At 36.9% G+C, this 23,630-nt stretch overlaps 1 protein-coding gene and 1 long non-coding RNA gene across 2 annotated transcripts in view; one reads left to right on the top strand and one right to left on the bottom strand.

The window, feature by feature from the left end:
* Positions 1–23,630, top strand: part of PRKN (parkin RBR E3 ubiquitin protein ligase) — a 673,569-nt gene that overhangs the window by 411,994 nt on the left and 237,945 nt on the right. The window lies entirely within an intron of this gene.
* On the bottom strand, positions 2,283–22,619 carry LOC118685015 (uncharacterized). The gene is made up of 2 exons (XR_004979918.1): positions 22,479–22,619; positions 2,283–2,620 (listed from the first exon to the last, which is right to left on the bottom strand). It is a non-coding gene; the product is annotated as an uncharacterized LOC118685015 (long non-coding RNA).

The following is a 23,630-nucleotide window of genomic DNA, read 5'->3' as shown; positions in this document are numbered from 1 at the left end:
CCTCCAAGTATCTTTGAAATAATTAATAAGGTGCTTAGAGGGATGGATTTGCATATGCATGAAAGATCATTTATGGTTATTTAGCTACTGTGCAGGGCAAAGAATTTTATAGCATTACCTCAAAGAAGGAATTGTATACAAATATACAATGTATTACCTCTTTTAAACACATTCTTTTCCTATGAATGCAGTTGCACTTTTGAAATAGCATTAGAGCATTATGAATCTTGGTCCCCAATGTAAAACAGACTTCCACAGTTCTTTGGTAGTAGAAAAGTTGGTGATACCTAGGAAAGGGAAAGGTTTTATGCTGCTGTAGGCACTTTGCAAAATATCTTTGCATCACTTTATTTCTTATGAGTAATTATATGCATGATGTATTTTAGAGGAATCCAGATAAAAGATGCAGTTCTCCTGATGACTATAAAACAGTATTTTATCTGGAAGTAATCTGATTTTACCACAGATATATAAATAAATATGGAGAATTACCCCAATTTGTGTATGGAACTGATAATAAAAAGGACTAAAGCTTTAAAGTATAATAAATTGCCCCAAGAACCACGTTCCACTGAAGGAAAGCTTCTAGGGTTAGATTAATTTTTTTATCCACATTACATGCTATTTGTATAATAACAGTATGTCAATGCAGTCATGAAACTCTGAATCATCTTTCAAAATCCTAGTACCCTTGTAGAAAAGGGGAGAATGAACAGCTTAAGCAAAGTTTGCAAGTAGAAGGGAGGAGGAAAACTGTGATTTGACCACACCAAATAGTGTGTTTGAGTCTTTTCTGTTATGGACAAAAGCTCCAACCAATTTCAGAAGGTGTAAGTATGCAAGGGGGTTTAAAGTGAAGGTCAGTGTTCTGGAACAGAACCTTCTCAGGAATGTAATGTATAAGCATGCATAGTTTGGTGGGGCCTAAAGGGAGCCAGTTACAAGAACAGGTACAAGAAATAAGAGTTTCCTGGTGTGAAGCTTCAGTATGTCAGCAGTTTCTGAAGTCTCTGTTCTCCAATAACACTGCTTAAACATATTTGAGATACCTTAGGAAATCACAAAATTTGGGAAATGGGACTGATTATTAGAGGAATAAAATAAAAAGGATTAAAACACACACATTCGCGGATTTAGGAATTAATGCAAAGTACTCTTCAAGTTTAATATTTAAGAGCTGGTAAATTCTTGGCAGCAGTCAAATTTTTGTAATTTCTTGTTGGTATGAAATATCTGAGCATACAGAAGCAGACTTTGACAGAGAAGGGAACGAAAAACCTATGGATAAACCAGATTTTTATTCTCAAGGATTAATTGAATTTGCAGAAGTTTCTTGAAGTAGCTTCCTGAAAATTTTTTTATGGTCTTCTGCATTCTCCTCTCACTGTGGTCATAAAATAAACATGAACTAATGGTGTATCAAGTGCTTTTTGTGTTCCTTTACTAGCACAAGCTCATGAGACTAGCTCAAAGGACATAGTTAGAAGTCATAGCAGCTCTTTCATTTCCATTTTCACTGTTGACTGAAGTTCAAGCAGTGACATCTGAGGTTTGTTCCCTTAAGTCTTTGTGCTGTTTCTGTGGCTACAGATTGCCAACTTCTTATCTAAAAAGCATTCAAATCTACAAAACAAGCAGAGCTTGATCCCATGGTATATTTGAAGCAGGCATTGGATTCTTTTCTGGAACAACTACAGTGAAATCATACAAAGGGATACTTAGAGAAATCTGAGTGGCCATAATTAAATCCTGCATGAGATGTCTTACCCATAGGTGTTCTTCTCCCTTATCTCTCACTAGTCCTTCTATTGCAATATATTTCATTTGTAAATTGCATAGAGATGACAGTGCACATAGGCTTAATCTGGTTAGCAATAATGAAGGACAAGAGATAATGAAAAAATCTTGCATGGAAATTAATTGACTTTAAAAGGAACAAAAAATGAACTTTCAAAGCACACTTCTTGTCCTGTGAAATGAGCTGGCCTGTGTCAACATAAAACCAACATACTGGAGCAGTGGCAGAAGTGTATGCAGAGGGGTCTATCTGTCTTTCACCATTTCTATGTCCAGCTGAAACAGAGGTGAATTTCTGTCTCAGCTGGAGTCAGTGAAAGCTGTGACTTTGTCTTTGGAAATGAAAGATATTTGTTCTGACTGGAAGCACTTCAGCCCATACTTGTTTACCTTACAATGATTAATTGATGTGGGTATTTGGTTGATAAGTCACTTTTAAGTTGCCATCTGATTGAGAAAAATCATCACATACATGAACAGTAAAATCAAGTCATACAGTTTTATTAGTCATCAACTTTACACTGAACTTCTTGGATGGGTTTTTAACTCAAGCTATTTTCTAATTCATCTTATGTAGGTGCTGTTATAGCAAGTACAATGATTTTTGACTGTACCTCCTTAATGCCTATTTTCTCCAGGAAAATATATTTTTTAAGAAAGAAGAGTCAGCTTCTTCAAAAGGAACTCTTGTGTTCATTCATGGCTGCAAATGCATTTTCAAGCAGGACTACGCTGAGTTGTCCTTGGGTGGTGTTCAAGTCCTGAATGGCCTTGCTCGGTTCTCCCATTCTAGTCCATAGGCAGTTAGTGTTCATGATGAAGTCTGGGTGAAAAATGGGAACAATTGAGATGAATAGAAGGAATAATAATAGAGGGAATAGTGGAAAGAAGAGTCATGAAGGGAAAGAATCGAGAGACCAAAGAGGCTGGGAATAAAGGAAAAGTGTTGATGACAATTAAAGGCATGAAACAAGAAAGATCTAAAGGGTGAGGGTAGGTAAAATGAGTAAATAATGCATCCAGTTTATCTCATAAAGCTGAGAATTTATCTTTCCATGACAGTAGTTCATCAGTTTACAGTGGACTGTTCTTGCACAGACTGGAAACATGTTTGTCCTAAAAATGTCCAAGAGACTGAAGAAGATGTTGATTTTTACAGCCAGAATTTGTTTGAGGTCTTTATCTTATACTCATGCAGCTGAGGGGAAGCTGACCTTTCATGTTTGGATAATTAGAGATTTCCTAATGGATCAGTTTTTATGCAAGCAGAGAGTTTCAGTATAATGCCATCCCTGAGGTGGGCTGTGCAAGCAGCAGCCTTTATAAGAAATCATTGCTGTCTGCTAACCTATATACTCCATAAATAACCTGCTGGGACCAACTGTGGCACATGCAGCATGTGTTTAGTCTCCAAAGCCTAGTGATTAATATTCCCTGAGTCACTTTCTGAGCCTTGGTCTCCCACATGGCAGCATGTAGAGCTGCTGCCATATCACAGAACCAGCTAAGGACATTCCCCTTCAACAAGGAGTTGGCTTTAATTAAATTTCTGTGTCCGGGAAGTGAAAATCTAATTTTCTTTTTGACATTTTCTATATTACTACTTAGACAAAATTATGAAAATAATTAATCCCTGTGAAGCAGACATCAGCATTATAAGAGATACAAAAATATTGCATATAAATAATACTACTAATCACCAATCTGTTATCATTTATTGATGCAAGGTCTTATTAAAACTCTTAAATCAGATTTGTTCTTCATATAGCAGATGTGTGAAATGATTGCACAATGCAGATGCAAGTGAGGGTTATAAAAAGTAACATTGTTCAAACTGCTTCTCAATAAATTCTATCTCCCCAGAAATGTATTTCAAGACAACAAATAAATATGGGAAAGGAGAAAAGGTGTGTAATTGTGGAAAGAGGTTTTGATTGTATATCTGAGTCAAATACAGTCCAATATAATGGTGAATGGAATTGTTGATGAATGATAGGTCTGCATGCAATAAAAATATTCTCATTCTGGCCCATAGGGAATCCTTTTTCACATTAAAAAAGCCATCATGTCACCTAGTGTCATTTGGTAGCCTTGTTTCCGTCCCTTCTTATGAGCATGGAAATTATTAACTATAATTATCTGTTGCTTATAGAAATTTGCCACCATATGATAACAGAGTAGTCTTATTTGGAAATAATTCTAGATTCTTTAAGACAGAAAATATTTTTGCCTAATCAAATGGTAAGTTTTGATATGCTCTTACAAATGAATTATTAGGATGCTTGCAGTTAGCTTTTTTCTTTGATGCCTGATAAATTTGGGATAGTTAGAAATTTTTATGTTTCATTTTCCCATTTTAAAACCAATGTAGTCTCATTATTTCAGTGAAACTATTAGGACAATAGGATTCGCCAGGACAATTTAATATCCCTATATTTGCTGCATTTTTAAAAACATAAACATATAAATATCTGTAAGGAAACTAACACTGGAGTTTGCAGAGTATGGTGATTCTGTTGAGCACAGCTGGACAGAATCAGGGACACCTTCTAAGAAATTACTTTCCTAGTACACCATTCAGTCTGATTCATAGGTGAGGCAGGAATAAAGGGACATGAGATAACAGCTGAGAATGACAATGAAATGTATATTTTACTTATACATTGTTTAAATAAGGGTGAATGAAATTCTTACAAGACTTTCCCATTTCTGAGACACCTGTGGAAGTGAAACTTGACAGACCTTTGTTAGTCATGTCCTTCTCCAAAATTTTAAGTTTGAATATTCACACTTTTCCTGTTAATAACTTTGTGTACCTTGTTCAGTGCAAATGCTCAAGGATAAACTTAAACAGTTAATAATAAGCTGTAATACATCCACATTCATATTACATAACGTGTGGAATGTTAAGCCTTAAGTGCCTTGAGCAGGCCTAGACTGAAGATGCATCCTATAATTTATTTGTTTGTCACAGAGATCAGAATGTTAGGAAACAGTCATATTTGAAACTGAGACCATCTATCAGCATCCTAGTGGGTGACTGTGAGCACACTACCTGCCTGTCAGTCAGTACCTGTTTTCTTCTCTTCTCTGTTACCCTTTGCTCTAGATGTCTCTTTTTAAACCTCATAAAAAATGAGGTACTGCTATAAAAGCAATGACCTGGCAAAGTGTGCAGCTCTTGCCACTTGGTGCACACCTCAGCTACTCCACCTTCAGCTTTGTGGCTAACACTGCAGGAGATACCAGTGCTTCAGGAATGCTTTTACTGTTAGGCTTTTACAGAAATAACCAAAATATCCATGACAGAGTTTTACTGTATTAATACCAAACTGGAAATCTGAAGAAATTCTCACCCCCATTTAAGATATTTGGTTGTGACTGTGAATTCATATATATCTGTATAAAACATATGTGTATAGCTATATGTGAAAGGTAAATAGCTTAGCTGAAGTTGTCAAAAACCAGACAAATGACGCAACTGGGCAGTACAGTGACAAAGGTCTGCCCCTTAAAATTCTCCTGCTTAGTTGTTCTGATTTCTTCCTCTATTTGTTCTCTTTCTTTATTTTTCCCTAAGAATATGCCTCTCTTGATTCTACATTATTTCTTTTCATGATTTATTTATTTCTTGGTTTCTGGGAAGTAAAATATATTTTCTATTCTGTCCTTCACTGCCATTCCTTTTGTTGTCTGGCTATCTCTGTTGCCTTATATGCTGATCCCTAAATATTGCTAGCACTCCCTCGGATTCTTTTCCACATTTTTCTCTTACTCTTCATTCTCATTTCGTCTTTCTTTTCTCTCCATCACCTTGTCGTGCCTTCCATCTCCTGCCCTCTTTTGTTCTGATTGAGATTCCAGTCACTCTTGATCTCTTCTGTAAGGACCACAAAGCAGTGAGGCCTCTGGGCAGATGAAAGCATAAGGAAAACTGACTCTGGAGGTGGAGTAATGAAAAAGGGTCACTTCTGAGGGTCAGTTTTTTGTCTGTGATCACTAGAAAAAGGGAGTTTGGTATTGTCCCTCAGCTGCATAGGAGAACCAGCTAGGTCTTCTTCCCTGACCTTTTTTCTTTCCCACCTGGCTAGCAGGAATATTCACATTCACGTGTTGAATGCCTGGCACTGTGGCTTGTGTGTCCCCTGGAGGGAGGCAATGGGAGTAGTTGGAAGCGAAGGCTGGTGTGCTCTGATAACCTGGCCCAAGACAGCTGCTTGGGAAAGAGAACCTTGTGTCAACTGGAGGGTGAGCCTCAAAGGCTTGGTTATTAAGACCACGCTCCCTTCGTTATCCTTGCCAGGTAGAAAACAGCTAGTATGAACTTGGGGCTTTTTTTTCCTCTTTTTTTTCTCTGTAGCCTTGCTAGCACATAAGCCCACATAGGCACAGCCTTCAGCAGAAATTCTGGCCAGCTAAAACATGAACTAAACTACTAAAAAGTGCTTTTGTTTGTCTTCTACTGTGTTTGGAAACTGAAAGAATACAATGCCAGGTACGAAAGAAGCTCAGCTTGTCAGTTAAATGGGCTGCCTGGTGAAGCCAGATTTTGCTTTTCATGATCCATGTCCTCGAGTAACATCCGCTGTTGATATCACTGCTGGAGGAAGGCTGGAAATTATGGAGGCGTTTTGGGTAATAACTGCTATCAGGGAGACAGTATTTACCAGGAGTCTGCAATGAGACTCTCAGGTAAATAATAAGCATTTTAGAAAAACAACCTAATTATGTATTTAATCGCTTGGAGCCCTTCCATTCACTTGGGAAAATAATGTGCATTTTGTAAAACTGCCTAATTATTTATTTGAGAAGGAAGTAATTCTAGCCTCTGGGGTATGGAGTTTGATTTTTTTGATTTTTTGTGCAGATCTGATATGCTTGAGAATGTATTTTAAAAAAATCGACACCCCACCATCTCAAAATACCAAAACAAGACAATGCAAAAATGTTATTAATGCAGTAGGGTGGGGTTATTTTAACTTTTGTATCCAGTGTTCGGATATTTCTACAAAGGCTTCAAACTTTATTCTGCTTTAAAACAGCCATCTTCTTAGTATTCTCAATAGAAAGATGAGCAGTAAAGTGCAAGCAGCCATATTTCTATGTGGCATACTGTCTGAATAGGGAGTTTTGAGGCCACTAATGAATCAAGCTAAATCTAGTCAGCAGTTATTAAAAGCTAGGGCACATTTCAGATCTGAAATTCCATAGCATCCTTGCAGTGGACGTGATGGTTTTCTCTTATGATGGTATGAATAATGAATTGCATACTTTGGCCATAACTAGTTACTAGCAAGAGAACTGAATGTCTAATATATGTCAGAATTAAAATAAGTAATTTTGTTCAGTGTGCATTCCAGTCTACAGGGAGTTATTATTCTACTAGAATACATTCTTCCCACTCTCAATTTGTGCCTTTTACTCTGTGTTTTTCCTTAATCAAGAATTTATAGACTAGTTTCCATAGACTATCATTAACAATGTTCTGAATTTACATGGCGTGACTGTGTATTTACTGTGCATTTTTAAGTGCTATGGAAGTCCACTTGAAAAATTAGTTTTTATTTTTCTAAAATTTTAGAAATCATTTTTGGCAGAGAATACATCAAGGCAGAAGTATTTACAAATCATATAATTACCTTACTTAATGATAAGTAGAATTTTCATAGTAAAAAATATAGCCAAGAGGAATTATAGGAAGAATCAATTTCTTGACATTGCATTTTCTTACAAAGGAAATACGGTGTCTTGCTAAATATGCAAAGTCCTATCACCATTTAGAATTTTTTTTTTATCAAGACAAATGAAAAATATTGTTCAATTAAAAAAACTTAGTTTATTGTTTTGCTCATGGCCTCTGTGTCTTCTCCTGACTTCATCAGGATTTATGGGGATGTTACATTAAACCCTTTTCCCATCACAGAATCATCAAAAGCCCAGGACAGAGCAGTCACATTTTGCCTATAATTGAACACTTCCTCTAAAGGGCCAAAGCTCTTCTCCTTAGTTTGATGTCTTCCACAATAAATAAGAGCAAGAATTCTAACAGAGAGTTTTTTAACCCATTCTGTACCCGTTTTGTTTCATTCCAGGGTAACTTCCAACTCACACATCTTTTACTAATTTCTCTTATTGCAGGTAACCTGCAGCTCACTCCTTTGTTTCTCTCCTTTCACAAAATTCTGGCGTTTCTGTTTATTATATTAGGTCCATCACCAATGAAAGGAATATTGCTCTGCTGCACAGGAACATGCATAATTAGCCCATGCTTAATCTGCTTGGTTCATATTGAAATGCTTATGTTTATGCATGAACCTGAATACTTTTCTGGATAAAGAAATTTTCATATATCAACCTCATTGCTGGATAGCATCAGTGTCATCAAGATGGACTGATTCAGTGAACTGGTTTATTATTTCTTAGTCACCCAATTTTCCTTGTATTTCTATAGCATATATGGAAATACATCCTCACCTGAAAAACACTTTATTTCAAAACACATTGTATTCAAAAGTAATTTCAACCCCTCATGCATTGTATGACTATCCAAATGTGCAGAAAGCATAATAGTGAATTTTATATACTGGATGGAGCTCATGAAAGTGTTTTCCTTCTTTTGTTACGCTGCTTTTATACGAAGTCCAGTTAAGCAGCACTCTATAATAGATTTGACATTTAAAACTCTTTCAAGAAAACAACTCCAGTTCATGTATTATTCTAATTTTGTTTACAAAATCGTAGGCATTTACAGCATTTGTAGAACTAAAAAATGTATAACACAGTGGGTTGATGTTTCACTCTTTGATTACAGACTGAAGCAGTGCAACGTTGGGATTTAGTGCAGATAGCAAGGTCCAACCTTAGAGCAAATGTAAGATGCTTTAACTCGAGCATTTGTTTTAGCCTTACTGGAGCCTGGACCTAAACTAAAAGTTGGTGAGGGAAAAGTATTCTTTTAGAATGGGATACCTCTGTGCTGGGTTTGTTCTCTAGGTGCCAAAGGAGTTGTGTAAGTGATGTCATTCAACAGACAGACTATGGCAATGAAACTCACGGTAGCCTTTGCTCCTGTTGCACTGAGAAAGTTTCCTAACTTTAGCATGATCCCTTATGTGGCTGCCTATGGGTGTGTTAAGGCCACTTTCTGTAGCTGTCACAAAGCAGCCAAAATCAGTTGATAATCAGTTTGTACAGACTGAGAGGAAAGTAGGATAATTGGAGTGATATTACATGGAATAGAAAGAGATTTATATTTCAGTTTTGGTATTCCAGAAATCACGACTGGTGTGCGACCAAGATTTTTCTCAAAGATTATTACTGCTTTGCATGGTAATTAAAGTACCATGTAATTCATATTATCTCATAGGTTAAATATTTTAAAGTAACATTAAGTTGCAGTTGAGAGAGCTTGTTTGTAGTAGAAATCTGTATAGTCCTTTTAGAACAGTGTTCTAAAGTATAACTCATTATCCTACAATTACCTGAGTTGCATATTTTTAAAATAGCAGGGTTATGATGAATGGCTCCCAGTAAAACTTGTGTGAGCTTGGGGTAGATTTTGGTGTTTGAAATAAAACTAATAAACTAAAATACTCATGGTTTAAAATCCTTCTTCCCCAGACTTAAAAAGGTAGTCATTTGAATCTTGAAATTGAAAAGTATCCTAGATGAGGAAAACTATTTAGTTTTAATTGAAACATGGAAATTCTGTACAATGAATTCTTCCCAATAACACAATTCCCCCAAGTTCAAAATGTTGGGGGTTCTATGTAGGAAGCTTCCTAGCCATTTCAACAGAGATCAGAAAACAAAGGATACTTCTTAGATAAATTTCTTACCTTAGCTACTACTGGAAAATGTGGATTTATGCCAACAATAAAGACAAAATGAGATTAAATTCTAGTCCTCAGAGTTCAAATGCACAGAAGAGTCTTCTTATGAATGACAATTCAGCATTTTGGAGAGGTTTTAAATATAAAATGTTCTTCAGACCATATGCTGTGATATATCCAAGGAACCTGAAAATATAGTCCTCTGTCTTTTCTAGTTTCTCACAGTTCTGGTATGATGACGTTCTTTTTTAATTCACTCTCTGCTCTATTTTGAGAGGCACTTTTCCATCTGAAATTATGGCATAGTACTAACAATATGACACATACAGTATGGTATTGTTTGCAGCCAGAAAATGGTTGCTAATCCACCAGAAAAATTTGGAAGAGATAACACTGAAATCTTGGCTTGCTTCAGCCTCCCACTTACAAACTGCTGGTCTGGCAGCATGTAGACATAGACTTACACCCAGAAATTTGGCAAATCTAAGCAAAATTTAATGCAATGATTTGTACCTGCAAAGAGTAGTCCTGACTTAACTTGCTTCAAGTACTTATAAAAGTAACTACAATTACTCTAGATATACATCTATACATTTCTGATCCTTGTTTATCAAGTTTGATACATGTGCAAATATCTGTATTTTGTTTTCACTTAATGCCATCTTAACTTCATTGTGATAAAAACTTTATATTGGGAGGATAGTGCCATTCAAATGCACAAGTGCATCTTTATTTAGCTTTGCATTAATTTTTTATATTTTTCATTAAGGGACATATATTATTTAGCTTTATCAGGAAAATTTGACTATATTGACTAAATATTTTTCTGACCTTTTTTTTCAATATAAATCAGTGAACTTTTCTGAATTTTTCAATCTGATAGTGAATGGCTTTACATGGTAGTTCAAATCTAGCCACCCTACAGATATTGAATATCTATATGAAATAAAATTATCACAGCTGAAAGTAAAGTATTATTACAATCAAACTGATTGCTTTTTAAGAATGAATTATTACCATAGTTGTTCATGTTTAAACACATATTATTCAAAGACAATTCTCTTAAGCACATGTTGTATATTCTTAAATTCTGTCATATGAGACTTTCCCCTTATTTTGGAAGTCCACTATTTCTTCGAAGTGGCTAGAGAAAAGTAACTTTGGCTATTAGGCTTAGAATGGTTTTTTCCTTGCCCATGGAGAAATGAGATTTTCCAGGTCGAGACAATCATCACTCAGAAACTGCCCTTCTCTAACAGTCTTAACTCATTTTTTCAAAGCCAGAGTTGCAAAATGTATTGCCAAAACACTTGTTTCCGTTTCCATGTGTACAAAATAAAACTCTGGCTTTTGTTTGTGTTATTTATAAGAGGTATTGATAGCCTATATGTGGGAGGGCAAGTTTAAGTTCAACTTGTGCTATAAGCTTCCTGTAGGGCTTCTAAATACCACTGTGTGCAGTTTCCCTTGTGTGCCTGCTCCACCAGCCTGGCTCCTGGAAAACTCACTTAGTGTATTTTTGTGTCACATTGTGTAAGGTGTTATGCAGTTGTGTGATCATTTACAAGTTGTGTTCATCTGTAGCCACTTTAATCAACTCCCCTGTTCTTGTCCCAGAGGGACTAAAGTGGAGTGAATTTACACCCCAGACCTCTAAAGAATATCAAGTTGTGCTATTTTTTAGTACAGCTTAGAAGGGAAACTTTTTTTTTTTTTTTAGTTTTTCTCATTTTGTCTTAGAACGTGCACAAGCACTTTTAAAAGTTGGATTTGTTGAAGGGCAGGTCTGGGCACAGTTCAGCGCTGGTGCTGATTAGAGATATCTTGCAAATCTAAGGAATGAAAATGGAAACTTTATGCTCTAAGGGAAGAATCCTTGATTTCCATTGCCACATGCTTTTAGCTCACAGCAGACTTTAAGCTTATGACACTTTTTATATGTTGGAAATCTTCTTTGCATAATTTGAAAGGTTTTAAAAAAATATTATACTACTCCTCTCCCTCAGGGCCCTCTACAGTTGGAATCTTAGTACTAAAGGAGCCTGTTTCTACAGGCAGATGGATATGAAAAATAATGCTAATAAAATTTGTAAAACTCTTTTTAACATTTTTATAGGAATATATTTGTAAAATATATATAGAGTACAGGATGAATGATGCCATTTTATGGCTTAATATTACTCAAGATGGCTTGCATATCTCCCTCATGGTTTTGCCACTGTTTATTTTATCCATTACAAATTCATGTTATGCATTTTATACAAACATAAATATTTGTGTATGTGAGGGACTAGTATGCATGTATATTCAAACAGAATACATATATGTACACACACCTACACATAATTATACATAGAAAAGTATAGCTTTTGGGTTAGAAGTCAAGAAATCTCAGAAATTGTCGTACTGTTTTTACTATTTCATTTAATGAAGTAATATTTTCCTTTAAAGTGTTTCTTCACAACTTCCAGTGAAGTAATTTGGATATGATTCTTTATGTTATGTTAGAAGAGCTGAACCACTGACTATTAAGGAACTATAAACATTCTACAGCATAATGTTAAGCATGCCTACTTTGAAGGTCAGTTGTGGTAAGAGTTTCTGCCTCTATTTTTCAAAAGTTTTTTATGTCTTATTCTTACATTCTTTCCCCTCCTCAAATATTCTGTTCTTTTTTTTCCCTGTTGTTTTATTTTAACTCACTACACATTTTATAAAAAAAAAACAAACAAAAAAAAATCAAAAAAACCTCAAACCCAAAACCTTGGGTTTTTACCATACTGTGATACAATGTAGTATAAAACTCATGTAGTTACAGGAAGAGAAATAAAGGTGAGAATAAGTAATAAGATAAATATGCAAACATAAAGGAATGATGGAAGTGGATTCCAACCAGTAGAAACAGCTGCAGAAGTCAAAAAGAGACTATTGGCTGCAGGAAGAAGACATGGAATTGGCAGTGTCACCTTCTTCCATACTCTTCAGAGGGTCACAACCATGTGATTCAGTGTGATTCAGTCTGGGAAAAGTTTCAGTGTAGCTGATGCTTTGGTTCCGTCCACTTTTTGGTCTTCATGGTTAAGACTGGAGAGATTTCAAGCCAATGTATGCTCTCTGGGAATATGAAAGGGTCTTTCAGACAGCTGTTGTTTTGCTGTGATTGCCTCTTCCCTTTGGCTGTTTTCTCAAGCCACCTCCTTAGTTTTACCCCATAGCTGCCAATTTTTGCACACCCTATTAATTCACCTTTTCTTCTGGACTATTTGGCCATTCACTTTTCTTCTTTTTATCTTATCTCTTCTTAATGACACTTCTTCCGTGCCCTTAAACAATGTTTAGGGAATAAATTATATTTGACACTAGTGCTCATAGCTTCACATGTGTGTCTGCTTTACTTAGAAGCTATGCAGTTAACAAAAAGCAAGGATTTCTTTTTCAGTCTACCTCAAGGGGAAGTTTATTGGTCCTTACTATGGTAAGCTTGAATCTGCATAAGAAATTATAAAGGCAGTAAAAGGAAATTCTAAGGGGGGGGGGGGGGGGGGGAATGCAATTTATAAGACTGTAGAAAACATTTTAAAATACAGAGATTTGTTGAGAACAATATTAAATATGCAAAGGGAGATGAATCAAACAATGCATAGGGTTGCAAGACTTAAAGATGACTGGATGAGTCACTAAACATCTGTGAAAAACAGAAGCAAAACTGCAATGCCATTAGATATTGTGGGAATTTGATTGAGATAAATATAAGCACAAGAAAAAGTTGGTAGAAATTATTCTGTCATCTAATTTTGCTGGCTAGTGAGAATCTATATGCCTATTAAGCTCTGAGTGGTTAGCATCTTGGAAACCCTGCTGAAGGACACGAAGACATCACAGTTATTAGGAGTGAAATGGGACACGATAGCTCTATTAGGACCCCCATTTCTAATAGTCCTTTCCTGCTCTCTGAAGCGGTCAGCATGGCATCTGTCTATTTCTTCTCTGTAAATGGGTGAATATTCTCTGCAAATAGTGCAATCAACTACATTACTGATAATGCTTATAAAATCCTTGGTGGCTGGGAAAGGACTTTTGTTACCTTGGATGTCTCTTCTAGGGGAAAATAGCATACATATGTAACAGATCCTGATGTATATGGTGCTACAGTGTCCAGAATGGACCTAAGGCTTACAACACTTATTATGACTCCTAAACACAGTCTCATAGGCAAAAAAATCTGTTAGAAATTTGGATGTCTGGCTTAGTTGTGAAGTAGAACACCTCTAAATAAGGGTCTAGCTAGGAGAAAGAACATTAGTGGTAGATGGAAGCATCGATAAGATATGTAGTCCTGAAAGAGTTGTCCATTGGGAAAGACATACTGATTTCAGATAATGCTGTCAAAAGTGATTCTGGCATATTTTGTTTCTGTATACCCATTTGTTTCAGGTCAACAGCATAGACCATCAATGAAATATTAGTTAAGTGTACTTCTGCTTTCTTCTGAAAATACTTTAAAACTTGCATTTACACATTAGATGTAATATCAGACCTAAAGACTTAAGAGCATAAACTGAAATCTTATTTAATTCTGTTACTCTACTGCTTGCTCACATCTGATCATTCTACAGGATTTTAGTGCACTTTGACAAATTTTACCTTACTTGGCTTTTTTAATATACTTCATAGTCAGAGTTACTTAGTGGAAAACTCAATGGCGTGTGTGCTGCTATACCCAGCACTGAGTAGATCATCTTACAAGTCATGCCATCATGCCAATGTACACACATCCTGGAGTCCCTTGGTCTCACTACTTGGCATCCTTTCTGTGCACATTCAGATCTTGCCAGTTCAGCTTGCTCTGTTGCAGTATTTCCTCTCAGGTTTACTGGAATATTTAAATGGCAGGTGTTCTTTCAATTCTTCAATTTTAACATCTAATTGTTCCCCTCATTTTCTCTCTCCCACTCCTTTGTGTTTTTACTGTTAACTTTAAGTCAGCTGAGACCTCCTGATGTCCTCAGTGCAGGGACACTCTTTCCACTCTTTAATTCCCTCCCATGTAACTCTCTTTATCTGTGCTCTGTGCCTCATTTTATTCTTACTGGGTCATTTCCTTTCCATTCCTGATTGAACTCCACCAATTTTCTTTTCTCTCTTCTTTTCCAGACTCTCACTGTTTTATTGCTTTGGCAGTATGAAGTGCCTAATTTGCTTTCCATCCACTTTCTTTAACTCCATTGGCCAGCTTTACATTTTACTCTGTTCTTTGGTCTTGTTATGCTTCTTCCCTGCTTTTATCATCTACCACCTCCACTCATATTAGAATCTCTGAATAAGGAAACAGTTGGCAGTCAGCTTTGTCAGTGCTGAAGTCCTTTGAATGAGTCAGAACCTATGGAGTGAATGAAATGCAGCCCAGTTTAATATGGTCAAGCTGTCCTTTCTATAAGTGCATGGGTCCCAATCATATTTCCTGATGTCACCATTTTCAGTGGGCTTGTGGGATGTTTAAGTTCCCTACACTGTTTCTTGGTGCAGATGCTGTCATCTTTCCATTTCAGGGTTTGGGTTGGATTTTCTTTGGTAGGGTGGGGTGCAGTAAGGGAGTCTTACCTTCTCTTTGTTTATTCTCTACTCTTTTAATTCCCATTCCTAAATTTAATTATTCTCTTTCTAATGCCTTTTTAAAAAAAAAACAACTTATCACTTCTGAGGCAAGAACAGGGAAGTCCTGCTTATCAAACTTGATTTCCTTTTCTGGCAAGGTATCCCACCTAGTTGATCAAGGGAATCCAGTTGATGTATTCTCTTTGGATTTCAGTAAAGCTTTTGATATAGTCTCTCACAGGATCTTCCTGGACAAAATGTCCAGCACCTAGCTGGATAAACACATCATGGGATGGGTGAGCAACTGGCTCATGGGCCAGGCACAAAGGGTCACAGTGCATGGGGTGACATCAGACTGGGGATCTGTCCCTAGGGGGGTTCCACAGGGCTCCATTCTCTGCCCTGTGCTCTTCAACATCTTCATAAATGACTTGGACACAGGACTGGAAGGGATACAGAGGCAGTTCACAGAGGATGCAAAACTGGGAGGAGCTGTTGATTCCCTCAAGGGCAGGGAGGCCCTGCAGAGAGACCTTGACAAATCAGAGAGCTGGGCAATCACCAACGGGATGAAGTTCAACAAGGGAACGCGTCGGATTCTGTACCTGGGATGGGACAACCCTCGATGTATGGACTGGCTGGGGAATGAGATGCTGGAGAGCAGAGCCACAGAAAGGGACCTGGGGGTCCTAGTCAATGCCAAGTTGAGCATGAGACTGAGGGGAGACCTCACTGCAGTTACAGCTTCCTCATGAGGGGAAGAGGAGGGGCAGGCACTGATCTCTGCTCTGTGGTGCCAGTGACAGCACCCTAGGGAATGGCCTGAAGTTGTGTCAGGGGAAGTTTAAGTTTAGGAAAAGGTTCTTCACCCAGAGGGTGGTTGGGCCCTGGAACAGCTCCCCAGGAAAGTGGTCACAGCACCAGCCTGACAGAGTTCAAGAAGCATTTGCACAATGCTCCTGGGCAAATGGTGTGACTCTTGGGGATGGTTCTGTGTGGGGTGAGGAGTTTGACTTGATCCTTGTGGGTCCCTTCCAACTCAGCATAGTCTGTTTTTCTGTGAACTTTTGAGAAGGAATCTGTTTTGGCTGCATTAGGCAGGCTTGGCATCGCAGTGATTTCTCTCAATTGCTGGAAATCACAGAGTGGTTTCCAGGGATTTGTGTGATACCTGTTCAATTGTTTGTGATGTCTGGCAAACACACAAGCGCTCACTAAAAAAAAGAATAATTTTACAATCAGTTGTCTTGGTGGATTCTCTGCTGTCTAATTCATTATGAATTCTTATATTCATCTTTCTCTTTGATACTTACCAGGCACCTTTCTTCTGTCCATCTGCTTATTTTTTCAGGATTTGTGATTATTTTAATTTGTACTTCTGTCAATGTGTTAAAAAACTGTATGAGTGTCTGATATGGGAAGGTGAAGGAAGAGACTGTCAGATCATTTTTAAAAGGTCCATCTCCTGAGGCATGTCCTAAATGTCCTAAATGTCTTAGCTGCAGCTCTGATATTTTTTTCCATACTACCATTCTGCTGATGCAGGAAAAGGCAATTGCATTTCTTTCCTGATGGCTTAAAGTAGTAGTAATTACACATATGATGTTACTAGATTCTCCACATCCTGCATTAGGACAGTTAGGATTGACTTATTGATGACTTCATTAATTCATTTCAGCGGACAAGAGCTTAAAAATTACTTTTTTAAGATTTTCACGTATAGGCTTGACACTCTGAAAGATGTCTTAATGTCTAATTTACAGTTCTTTGAAATCACCAGTTTTCCAAACTTATTAGTTTCAACGGTTATTAGGAAATAAAAGTCAATTAGCACTTCCAGTATATACCATGAAAAGATATTTCCCCAAGGTGTAAATGTGTTACTTAGTAAGACTGCTAGCCAGTTACATCTTGTCAGTGCCCAGAATGTGATAGCTTTGGATGCATCTGAATAATGAGAAAATCAGTTTACACTTCACATACTGCAATAAGTCAATAAGCAAAACTTCCCAGCATCCATTGGAAAGCTGTGAAAAAAAAAGATACACGGATACACTGTGCTGTCTCTCCCATTAAGAGGTGGATACTATAAAAGATTGTGAAACTTTTACATGCATATATTGAGTGGATGAAGGAGTGATTTTCAATGAATATGTTAGTATTTTCTAACCTTCATGAAGTGAGCTATTTAGTCCCTGGAGAGGAGAAAAACTGTGCTCTGACCCTCTCCAGATTGCTAACTGGGCCAGGGAAGGTTGATTGTTAGCATTAAACTTCTACCCATCTCATCCTTCTCTTGTGTTAGAGGACACATGTGCTTTCAGACTGGCTCCTGCTTTCATGCAGTTTCATCATTCCTTCTGGCTTCTTATTCCTTTGGTCCTTTGGCCATTCTTTTATATCAAATGAAAAGGTCAGCTTTCCAGAATAAGTCCTCTGGTAAAAAATGTCAACCCATCATTTTCTTCTCTCTTTGGTTTTAACTCCTTAATGTTTGGAAAGACCTTGGCTTTTCTGAATGGAAACAGTCATTGAGCGTGAATTTCTCTCTCTCCTCTTCTCTCTTTTTTTTTTTTTTTTTTTTTTTTTTTTTTTTTTTTTTTTTTGTTAAATTCTGTTGAGGAGAATAATCTCTTCTCAATCCGTGGAAAAATAAACGCACATGGATTTTCAGATCTCGGCAGCTCCACAGCAATCCCATTACAAAAACCTGCAGACAGTAGCAAGCCCTTGAGTACCATTGAGTTAAAAATGGCAGAATAAACTTGCTTTAATTGGGCCAGGATCTTAGGAGCCAGGATTTAACTTCCACAGATATGAGTCACTATCATGAACAAATGCAAGTAGCAATTTTTATTTTGTTGTCACAAATCAAAAGAGGTCATGTACTCAGAATCAGAGTAACAAGAAATATTGCTGAGATTTAAAAAAGCAGCTGAAAAATACTAGGGAAAGTTTTATCTAGAGTGTTCTTGTATGTTTTTGCTTTTGTATGAATTTATATGTGTGATAGAAGCTTGTGGTGTTTGTGCATCTCTATGGTTATTTACTTAAGTGAAATAATAGCTATAGAATATATGGTTTTTTAATACTTCTACATAGATAGGAATGTGGGAGGGTTTAAATTAAAAAATTAAGTATTAGATGTTCTTCAGAATTATATAAACTTTCTATTATTCAGCCTGACTTACAAAGCTGTGATACGTATTTTGCTGACAGGAGAGGATAAAGAAGATTAAATGGCAATATTATCATTCTTATAATGAAGGGGATCTAACCTTGGTGTATGCTTAGCTAAGAAAGGTGAATTTCACCTTTATACAGACAGTCTTGTGGAAGACTGTTCCTATAGCATTGTGGGAGACTGGGTTTTTTGATTGAATGTAAGCCATCATGAGCAAATAAGTTAAAATAACTGTCATATAAACTGTTAAGAAAATATTTAGAGATGACTTCTCCACTACTTTCCACTTCTTCCAGTAATTTCCATCTGTACCGTTGTAAATCCACTTCACAGAGCTGTAAAATGGAAACAGGCTGCAGTTTTGTGTCAAGTTTTCTCACTCCCTTTCTCCCTCAGTAGCAGGGTATGTGAATGGCTGCAGACCTACAAAGTCATCTTTACAGTGCCTGAGCCCTATAGAACAGAAACACTTGGGAACACATTTTTCTCTCCTGCTTATCAGTCTTAATTTGCCATACTGCTGCTTAATTCAATTTCATGTATTCCAAATTTACCCTTTATATTAATACAATTAAGTAACACTCTCCTCTGTATTTTTTTAATAGCCTTCTACCTCTATTTTATCCATACATGCAGATGTAGTTAAAAACTAGTAATACTGAATTGCTTCTATTGAATGGGGTGTCACAGCAGACTAGTTCAAGTGCCTTGCTGCAGTGCCAAGCTTGAACCTTGTCCTGAGTTTGTGCTTTAACATCACTGTGTCACTGGGTACCATGTCCTTTGAGCTAGGAAATCAAAGGCTTCTGCACACAACATCAACCACATCATTTTATTATATGCTATCAGCCACAGAAAGTGGCCTATTTTTTTTTTCCAGTGACAGAGAAATGATCAAATGGCCTCTTGTTTGTATGAAACATTTTGTGTACAAAACTGAAAGTGAATATTTGATCAGGATTTTTAAAAATTCCATAAAAATCTTAACACTTGAGTAAATTTTATTCATATAAAGATCATGGTGTAGTAGAGCTAGTCTCCCCTCACCATCTGCTGAATCCCTGTTAAGATATTTCTTCCACCTTTTAACTACATTTGTCATTGGAGATTTACACCAAATTCCATTAAATTCTGGTATTCTGCAAAGTAAATAGCCATGAAAACACCATGCTTCTTAGCACAAATCCTCAATCCCCTGCTAACACCTCATATTACAACTGTCTAATTACCATGTTCTGCAGTAACCTTGTGGGACTTCCATAGGTAATTAGAACTCCAGAGCATTTCTGCAATAATCCAGTAAGGACCTCTTAAGTAGAAAGAATTATGTGGTACTAATATTTTTGCACCCACGCGTTCTTCACAGTTAATTGTTTCAATTAATATTTGGCAGCAATGAAGAAATTCATAGAGGTTCATAAACAGACAATTCTCAGGAAACTTTTAAGGCAAATGAGTTGTAGCTGTGGTCACTTAAAGATGCAGGGCATTTTAGAAAAAATTAAATTCCTGGCACATCAAAGTATTACAACAGCAGATTTTCATATTACTACTAAAAGAGATGCCTTAACTTGCCTCATTCCTTTAAGACTGCAGTGTTTGGGTAAATTGTCTTTTCTTTCCTTAGAATTTTTTACCAATTGGTTGTAGATGAAAAATACTGTGTGAGTTAAAAAGCGTGGTGAGTACACTTTGATACTCTTCTACAGACATGTCTTTGATGACAGGGAATAGTAGAGAGAGCTATTGAGATATTTCCTTGATTCTGGATGTCTTTATTTCACTTCAGTCTCACCTTCCCTTTGTTTTTCCTTTCGGTTAAAGATACCACATCTTATGCAGCTATGAAGGCCCTGTGTACGCTGCACATGGTCCTCACACTGGCATTGTAGGCTCTAAATACTATTTACTGTCCTTACTAATTATTCTGATTCTTCACCCCTTTTCAGTTGGTGTCAGGGCAATGGTATTTCTATAGATTTATGACAGTGTCATCTGTGCAAGAAAATTACTTCATCATCCATGAAGTACATTGCAGTGTAGAAAAGAGCTTTGATCCCAAAGGCACACGTCACTCCTCCCTGCTTCCTGCCCCCTCAGCCTTTGGGTAATCCTTCTGCACCCTCACTTTGATGCTTCCTAGGGGATCTTCCACCCCTTTGGAGTGGCCTCAGACACACCCAGTTATTCTGACACCAGGACAGAAGCACCTCCCCAAGAAAGACCAATGAGAGAGAGTGGGCATGTGAGGGGCATGATGAGGGTAGGTGCATTTCTTCCCATTGTGCCCAAAATTGGTTTCCTTTCCATGCTGCCCTTTCCACATTGTCACATGTATCTCTATGTTGGACAGAAAGACCTAATGCTCTCCAAATCTGTCTGTCTCATCATAGGTACCAACCTGCTTCATTACTTAGCTCCCAGTAGGATAACGACTACAATTTATTACTTTACTGTCAGTAAGATAATGGCTACATCTTATGGCTGTTTGCCATACTCTTTTAGTCTTAAAATCTCACAGTTTTGTTATTGGCTGTTTTCTGCTTTTTGTGTAATTGTAATTTTTGTTTAACTGCAATATCCTGAGAAATAAGGAGAGGTCTGGAAGAAGTCATTGGACAGGTTGATTAGATGGTCGCTTATTTTTCTTGCATTAAAAGGGCAGACAAACAAATGCCATTCCAATTTATCATCATATGTAACCTTTGATTAAACAATTTTTTGCTATATCAGTGTGAGAGGCTTTAGGCTTCAGAGTAGATTATTGAAATTAAGAACTTTAGCACAAAATAAAAAGTCATTTGTTTAGATGATTATTAAATTTAAAAGTCCAATCTGGAAGTCACCCTAATTAAATGTAAAATTGAGTCCCCTGAACCTCTGTTCATTTTCAAATCAGAGCATGATGCTTCCCTAAAATATCATAAATTGCTCCTATTCTGCCAGTTAATTCTGTTGTTTTGCAGCCAAGATTATAAATTAGATTTGATTAAAATAAAACTAGCTGTTTCTTTGAATGTGACTAAGAACCCTAGTAAATACAGTCTTTCCTTAACCATCTTCTATGTATTACCAAGTTGAGAATTTAGTTTAATTTACATGCCAGAGTTTCCAAATAGAATGCATTATAACAAGCATAAAACTGTAAGAATAATAGATCTATATTTATGTGATTTCTCATTGTTTGTACAGCTTTGAGAAGAGACTGTATTTTCCCATTGGTATGTCTAAGAGAAAAGCAGGTACATAAGTGAGTAGGTGTGTGCACATGGAGAACCACACGTAGTTTTGCCATAAAAATAGACAATCACCATGTAAAAAATTCTCAGTACATTCTCAGAGAGGTAGTACAAAATGCTGTCAGAGAGAAAATACATCACCAAAAGAATCCCTCTATGGTGCCGAATGCTTGAATAATGTTCATACAAATCACTGTTCTTAGTGAATGGGCTGTGGCTTCTGTTTCTTTCTGAACAAAAGAAAATTTACTGTCTGCCACACAGTGTGGGTAAAACTCAGATTTAGTGATGCCAGCAGCACAGGAAGTGAATTTACATGTTTTCACAGGCTAGGATTTTGACAAGCTTTTGTATATTTGTACAGCCCAAAGAAAGGACACAGTCGCTGTTCCTGTATTGCTGAATAAGTTCTTCTGGATCAGATGTTTTTTTTTCTTTTCCCTTTGCTTCTTTGTTAATTTTTAATTTTTTTAATTTGTATTCTTTGGAGATAAACTATTCCCATTAAATGCTAACTACTTTGTTTTTCTCCAAACAAATCTGGAAGATAAATCCAATTCTAGGTGTGCAACACAGATATTCTCTGAACCTCAAAAAAATCTTAGCTGAAGATAGATGCTTTTTTTTATATGTGTACAGCTTGTTCTCCTATGATATAGAATTAAAATTTCCATAACTAATAACAAAGCAGTGCTTCTTGGCATAGCAAAAGTGAGTGTACGCGTTATGCACACAGAAGGGATTTGCCTTCCGTGTGAATTCTAATTTCTCTGGGACCAAGCTTTGAAATTTTCTCATAGTTCTCTTTAACAGCAAACAGAGATTACATACCTGTCATTTCTTAAAGCTGGGGGTGGGGTGGGAGGGTGCTGGTGAATAGACACACACTGTTGATCTCTTTCATGGATCCTTTCTAGTTATGGTGGTCCCGGGCAGTCTATGCATATAACCCATGCCAGCTCAGTCACAAGCCTGAACAGTAGTTCTTCATAGGCTGCAAAATGGGTAGACAAATGCCCATTTCTTCCCAGGGAAGGCAAACCCCCCTGGATGTATTGACACTCTGCTATGAAGAAAGTCTGTAGAGTCTCCGCTTTGGAGGCAATCCAATGTTTTTGCAAGGGCTAAATGAACTACTCTCTAGACCCAGCTTTGTGCAATTTGCTGAGCTCAATGAACTCTTTTCTTTTCTCCTTTCCTCCTCATACTTCTTTGTTACTTTTAACAATGTGTAGTAGAAAAATTGGCAGTTACTCAATGAAATCACTGTTCAGCTTACACCAAAAGGAAGATTTTTTTTGTGAATTTGCACTTCTAAGAAGATGTCACAGTTTTCAAACGGAGTGGTGAGACTCTGAGTTAATGCTTTTTGAATAGCTTGAATAAAGGGTTGCCCCTGAGTCTGTAAAACAGAAGCAGTGAGGCACAGGACCTCCTGGAGTTCCCTTTGGCCAGTTTGTCTTTGCTCTGCCCTTAACTTGGGTCTTTGTCTGCTGGGCACAATCTTGAGCAAAGTAGCCCTCAGTACAGCTTAGAAATATCAATGGAATGCAGGCTCTGACTGATTTATTCTTCCTTTTTTTTTTTTTTGTCTACATTAAAACAGAGTTGGCTCACAGTATTTCTTTGCTCCATCATTACTTTTTTTCAGAGCTTATTCATTTAAACTTCAGGAGGAAAATGCCACATTTGGCTTTTTTTTATTTTCCCTGCTCTTTTTTTTTTAAATTCTGTTATTGCTGTACATTAGTGCTGCTCGTAACATAGCATTTCTATCACAATTGTATGTGGCTACCAGAAAAAACCTGCTTCTTGGCTGTATCATGCAAAAAGCTATACAAAACATAATTAATGAGGAAAAGCAAAGGGACTCACAGGTGACATTTGTTCTCCTGAAGATTAAGTGGACTTTGTGGAAACCATTATGACGATGTAAGAGAACAAAGGAAAGGGAAAAAATGTAGCTAGGATTTTGCTGGTTTT

This window comes from Molothrus ater, chromosome 3, assembly GCF_012460135.2.
Source record: "Molothrus ater isolate BHLD 08-10-18 breed brown headed cowbird chromosome 3, BPBGC_Mater_1.1, whole genome shotgun sequence".
NCBI lineage: Eukaryota > Metazoa > Chordata > Aves > Passeriformes > Icteridae > Molothrus > Molothrus ater.
The sequence above is the reverse complement of the archived record's forward strand: the minus strand, read 5'-3'. Positions and strand labels throughout refer to the sequence as shown.